General features: G+C 41.8%; 1 pseudogene; it reads right to left on the minus strand.

The window, feature by feature from the left end:
- Positions 1-206: 206 nt before the first annotated feature.
- Positions 207-3,893, minus strand: LOC114211015 (26S proteasome regulatory subunit 4-like; annotated as a pseudogene).
- Positions 3,894-6,047: the final 2,154 nt, after the last annotated feature.

Genomic DNA, 6,047 nt, shown 5'->3' on the forward strand with positions numbered 1-6,047 from the left:
AAGAAAATGCCAACCAGTTTTCCAAAATGGTTGTCATTTTTTTCATTCTTGCCAGCAAGGGATGATGTTCTATTAACTCTACACTTTTTTTTTAAAGATTTTATTTATTTATTTGAGAGAAAGAGACCACGGGGGGTGTGGGGGGAAATGGCAGAGGGAGAGGGAGAAGCCGACTCCCCACTGAGCAGGGAGCCCAACATGGGCCTCCATCCCAGGACCCTGGGGATCATGACCTGAGCCAAAGGCAGACGCTAAGCCATCCATTTGGTATCTTCAACTTTGATATCTCAGTGAGGTTTTAATTTTCATTTCCCTGATTATTAATGATGTTGAATATCTTTTCATGTGCTTATCTGTCATATGTATATCTTCACTGGTGAAATCTCAGTTTGTCTTTAGCCCATTTTTTTATTGAATGACTTTATTGTTTTTTCCTTCATTGTTAAGTAGTAAGAGTTTGTCATCTATTCTGGATAACTGAAGTATTTTTAGAGGTTAAAAAATGTATGAGTGCAATCTACTTCACAACAATATGTACTTAACACTACATAATTGTACACATAAAAATGGTTAAGCTGGTAAATTTTATGTTATGTGTTTTTTGAGAAGGAGCATGCTTTATCGGGGAGAGAGCAATGCATGTGTCCAACAGATGAAGGCAGCCTGGGGGGAGTCCTACACATCATGCTCAAAAAGGTACAGGAGGTTTTGCTAAGAAAGATAACTGGAACATGGGTTCCTCTGGGCAACTTCCCCAACCTCATCCCTTCACAGGGTCGGGACACCCCTGATTATTTCCTTGAAGGCAGCTATGGTCCATTAGAGATACAGTCCTCAGGGGTGCCTTCTTTTTGTAAAGAACATTTTCTTTAGATTTCTTGAAGTCTTCATTTTACTTCCATTCTACGTTCTCTCAAGGCCATCAGACGATCTTCTGTACAGATCACCTTGATGTCAGCACCAGAAAGGTCATCTGTAACCACGATCAAGTCGTCCAGGGTTCACATCATCGGCCAATGTCATCCTGCTTGTGTGGATTTGAAAGATGCACTTCTTAGTCTTTTCGTTGGGCAGGGGGCATTCAATCTTCCTGTCAATGGGGCCTGGTCTGATAAGTGCTGGATCCAGTTTCTATTCGGTTTGTGGCCATGATAACTTTCATGTCACCCCTTGAATCAAATCCATCCAACTGGTTCAACAGTTCCAACATTGTTCATTTTTTTTAGTCATGGCTGGCTTGGAGCCCATGTGCATGCATTTTTTAAAAAGTTTGTTATTTTGTTTATTTTTATTGAGGTCAAAGTCACAAAACAATCAACTATTTCGTAGTATACAATTCTGTGACATTTTATACATTCATAACGTGTGTGCATGCATTTTTAATTTATCTAAATGTAGTACACTATAGCTCTTGTTCTTTGTCTCATTTTCACCTAACAGTATTTTTAAGAATTTTTCCATTTTACTTTTCTATTACTATTAACAGTTGCACAGTATGCATTTCACTTATGCGTTCTTCTTGATGGACACCTATTCTGTCTCCCAACTCCTCACTACCTAGACAACATTGCAGTTAGTAAGAATTTTATTCTTGATTCCATTTTCCTCAAACAAATAGATTAGGTAGGGGTCTCTTGTGGAGATTTGATTCCAAAAATTTCTAATTTGATTCATTATCTTCGATCTGCTAGAGGAATTGTCTTTTGGAAATTCTTGGGCTTTTTGGAACCATTTTAGTCCTTAACATTCTCCCCTCAGATCCATTTTGGTACCAATCTAATTTTTTGAGTAAATCTGAACATCTCTGAACACTGTGCATTTGCCAGATAAAGAATTGGTAGCACTTTATATTCCACCTCTTAATGTCTTGATGCTTTGTATATAAATATACATGTGGGAAAAATTGGATGAATTAGAGACTTTCTACTCTCCCTCCTAAGGGTAGTAAATTTTATGTTATGTGTTTTTTGAGAAGGAGCATGCTTTATCGGGGAGAGAGCAATGCATGTGTCCAACAGATGAAGGCAGCCTGGGGGGAGTCCTACACATCATGCTCAAAAAGGTACAGGAGGTTTTGCTAAGAAAGATAACTGGAACATGGGTTCCTCTGGGCAACTTCCCCAACCTCATCCCTTCACAGGGTCGGGACACCCCTGATTATTTCCTTGAAGGCAGCTATGGTCCATTAGAGATACAGTCCTCAGGGGTGCCTTCTTTTTGTAAAGAACATTTTCTTTAGATTTCTTGAAGTCTTCATTTTACTTCCATTCTACGTTCTCTCAAGGCCATCAGACGATCTTCTGTACAGATCACCTTGATGTCAGCACCAGAAAGGTCATCTGTAACCACGATCAAGTCGTCCAGGGTTCACATCATCGGCCAATGTCATCCTGCTTGTGTGGATTTGAAAGATGCACTTCTTAGTCTTTTCGTTGGGCAGGGGGCATTCAATCTTCCTGTCAATGGGGCCTGGTCTGATAAGTGCTGGATCCAGTTTCTATTCGGTTTGTGGCCATGATAACTTTCATGTCACCCCTTGAATCAAATCCATCCAACTGGTTCAACAGTTCCAACATTGTTCATTGAATTTCTCTCTCACCACCAGAATTTGAGTCATATCTTTTTGTTCTAATGGCATCAATTTCATCAATAAACATGATGGATGGTGCATGTTCTTCCGCAACTCGAAACAATTCCCGGATGAGTTTGGGCCCGTCACCTAGGTACTTCTTAATAATTTCAGAGCCAACCACTCTCAAGAAAGTGGCTGAGGTTTGGTTTGCTACTGCTTTGGCTTATAAGGTTTTACCTGTGTTAGGTGGACCATAGAGAATGACCCCTTTTGGGGGCTTTATACCCATCTCTTCATAATATTCAGGATGAGTGAGAGGAAGCTCCACAGATTCCTTAATTTCCTGGATTTGGTTGTCCAACCCCCCGATAGCATAGGTTTCCTGGGGTACCTTTTCTACCTTCATCACTAGAACCAAGGGATCCGTGTCATCCGTGAGCATGCCTATGACAGCATGCACCTTGTGGCTGAGCAGGATGGAGCAGCCTGGTTCCAGCAGATCCTTGTCTACAAAGGAAAGAATGCTGACGTGGTGTTCTGAGCCCACAGATGTAGATACCATGGCATGATTGTCATCAGTGATGTCTTCCAAGGTTCCTACTGACATTGGGGTCCCCCTCAGATCATCCACCTTAGATCTTTCCTCCTCTTGCTTTTCTTCTAAAGGCTTCATTTGTACCTGATTTCTAATGAATTCTTCCTCCATGAGAATACAGTCTTTAGTTCTAACTTCAATAATTTTAACTGGCGCTGAGTGTGGGATGTCACCAGTGGCAGCTTGCTGGCAGCATCTGGCCCATTTGTTTTCTTCGTCTATTTCCCCCACTCTAGTTGGTACAGGAGGTTCATATTTCTTCCAGCAGCAGTGGTTCGAGTGGCTGAAGCAAGATGGGTCAGAGTCAGAGGGGTAGTCATAGCCCTGGAGGTGGCAGGAAGGATGACAAGGACGAAAAAAAGAAATCTGAACCTCCTGTTATGTGTTTTTTAACAATTTCTAAAAAGTATAATGGCTGAATGTCACTCTAGAAGTCAGATTGCAATGTGTGCTTTTCCAGGAAACCATCCAAGAAGCCAACTGCTAATACTCCCTCCTGTGCTGGAAACAAATGTCTCCAATTCTAGTAAGGCCAGAGATCCTGTCCCAAGCCCAAGCAAGATGAACCTGGGAGCCCTGGAAATCTGCGGATGATGAAGCACTTGGGAAATTCCTGATGAAAGGCATCCCGGGATAGCCAAGATTATTGGTGCAAGCAGTGTGTGCTATCCGAGATTCTTGGTGTGAGGCACTGTGAGTTTTCCAAATCTTCTGCTTTCAAGAAGTTCATTTCTAGCTGGAATGACAAGACATAGAAAATTAACAATACCAAGCTGCACAAAGTTTGTGCTAGATGAATTTTACAGACAATAGGAGTTCTGTAAGTCCAAAGCGGCAAAAGGAGCCCCAACAGGCTTTACAGAGACTCTCAAAGTGGACACGTTTGGGAAGCAGTGAATAGAAGAAAGTTTCCTGGGACTCAGGGAGATCTTATTAAGTGCCAGGTGCTGCATCTGAGAAAAGTATTACCTACTACACACGGTTCTTGGGATGACTTACATGCACGTGAAGTTCTCCGTGTCTGGCACCTATTAAACATCCTCAGAAGTTAGATGTTATTTTCTCACTTCTTACAACCCCATAACGTGTATCTTATTATTTCCACCTCTTTAACTTGTTATCTTGAACTAATTTTAGACTTACATGAAAGTCACAAAAATACTCTAGAGAATTTTCTTATATGCCTCACCCTGCTTCCCCTAACAAACCTTATGTAACTGAGGTACGATTATCAAAAAACAGGAAATTATCACTGGTGCAATATTATTAACTGGAAAATAGGCCTTCATCAAATGTCACCACTTTCTCTACTAATGTGCTTTTTCTGGTCCAGGATCAGTCCGGGATCCCACATTGCATTTCACTGTCATGTCTCCTTGGTCTCCTATGACTGTTTCCCCATCTTCCCTGTGTTCCATGACCTTGACACTTTTGAAGAGTACTTGTCAGTCATTTTGTAGAATATCCCTCAATTTGGGTTTGTCTGCTGTTTTCTCATGATTAGAATGAGCTCATACATTTGGGGCAAGCATACAAGAGAAAGGCTGCTGTGTTTCTTCTTAGTGCATCATATTTATTATTGTCTCAGTTTTCAAGGTGAGGATTCTGAGGCTTATAGGAGGGTACACTATCACTTGCTGCCTCTGTACTGGGCTGCGGGGGGAGACATTTGGAAATGGACTTTGTGGAAACCAGAGTGGAAGGCTTTTTTTTGAATGCCAAACACATGAGTTGGGGCTCTGTTCTGCAGAGATTGGATAACTATGAAAAGATTTTTAGCAAAGCAGTAAGAGGTCAAAAGCAGGGTTTGGGGAGATTACCCTGACCACAGTATAAAACATGGGTTGGAGAAGGGCGGGCTAATGGCAGGTGAATCGGTGAGCCCTATATCTAATGAGATAGACCAAACAAAGTTGAGAAAGGCCCACAGGATTTCTCCAAGGGTGCCCCAAGAAGGAGCCACATGAGAACCATCACTGGGCTTCTTAATTTTATTTTATTATTTATTTAAAAAAAAAAAAACCTCATTTATTAGCTCATGGTTTTGAATGTCAGAAGTCTGGGCAGGTGTAGCTGGGTTCACTGCTTAGGGTCTCACAAGGCTAAAATCAAGACGTTGGCCAGGCTGAGATCTTATCTGGATGCTCTAAGGGAGAATCCACTTCCACACTCATTCAGATTGTTGGCAGAATTCAGTTCCTTACGGTAGTAGGGCTGAGGTCCCTGTTTCATTGCTGGCTGTCAGCTGAGGGGTGCTGGGCTTTTTTAAAATGTAGATACTAGGCCACACAAGAGACCTTGGTCAAACCGGAATCTCTGAGTAATTACATTTTAAACATGTTCTCCAGTTCATTCTTATACACATTAAATGATTTAAATAATTACAACAATAAACACAGAAGATTAGCTAAATGAAGGATCAGCAGACTTTTCTGTAAAAGGCCAGACAATGAATATTTTAGGCTTTTCAGGCCATATAGTCTCTGTCACCTGCGCCAGCTACATACTTTGTCGAGTATGGACCCTGCTAAGCACAGGACTCTGCTAAGCCTGGGGCTCCGGGTCACCGCACAAGTCATATGCCCACAAAGCTAGCCCCGTCTGTAGCAACTCCGAGTCTACCACTATTTGTCCCCGCCACCGGTATGCAGAAGCACCAGGAGACAAGTACACAAATCAGCAGGTGGTGGCAGGAGTTGCTCAAGTTGCCCACCCCTGAGCTAGATCATTTAGCATGAAAGCCTGCTCCCTGATGTTCAGAAAGCTAGTGAAAAGCTAATAATAAGAATAAAAAAATACAAAGTCAAATGAAATTGCATCTTTGCTGAATAAGCACCATTTCATACCAGGGTTAATTTAGCTAGGCAACTCTTCAAATGA

This window comes from Eumetopias jubatus, unplaced genomic scaffold (assembly GCF_037043125.1).
Source record: "Eumetopias jubatus isolate StellerSeaLion01/CBP00866 unplaced genomic scaffold, mEumJub1_p1.0 scaffold_8, whole genome shotgun sequence".
Lineage (NCBI taxonomy): Eukaryota > Metazoa > Chordata > Mammalia > Carnivora > Otariidae > Eumetopias > Eumetopias jubatus.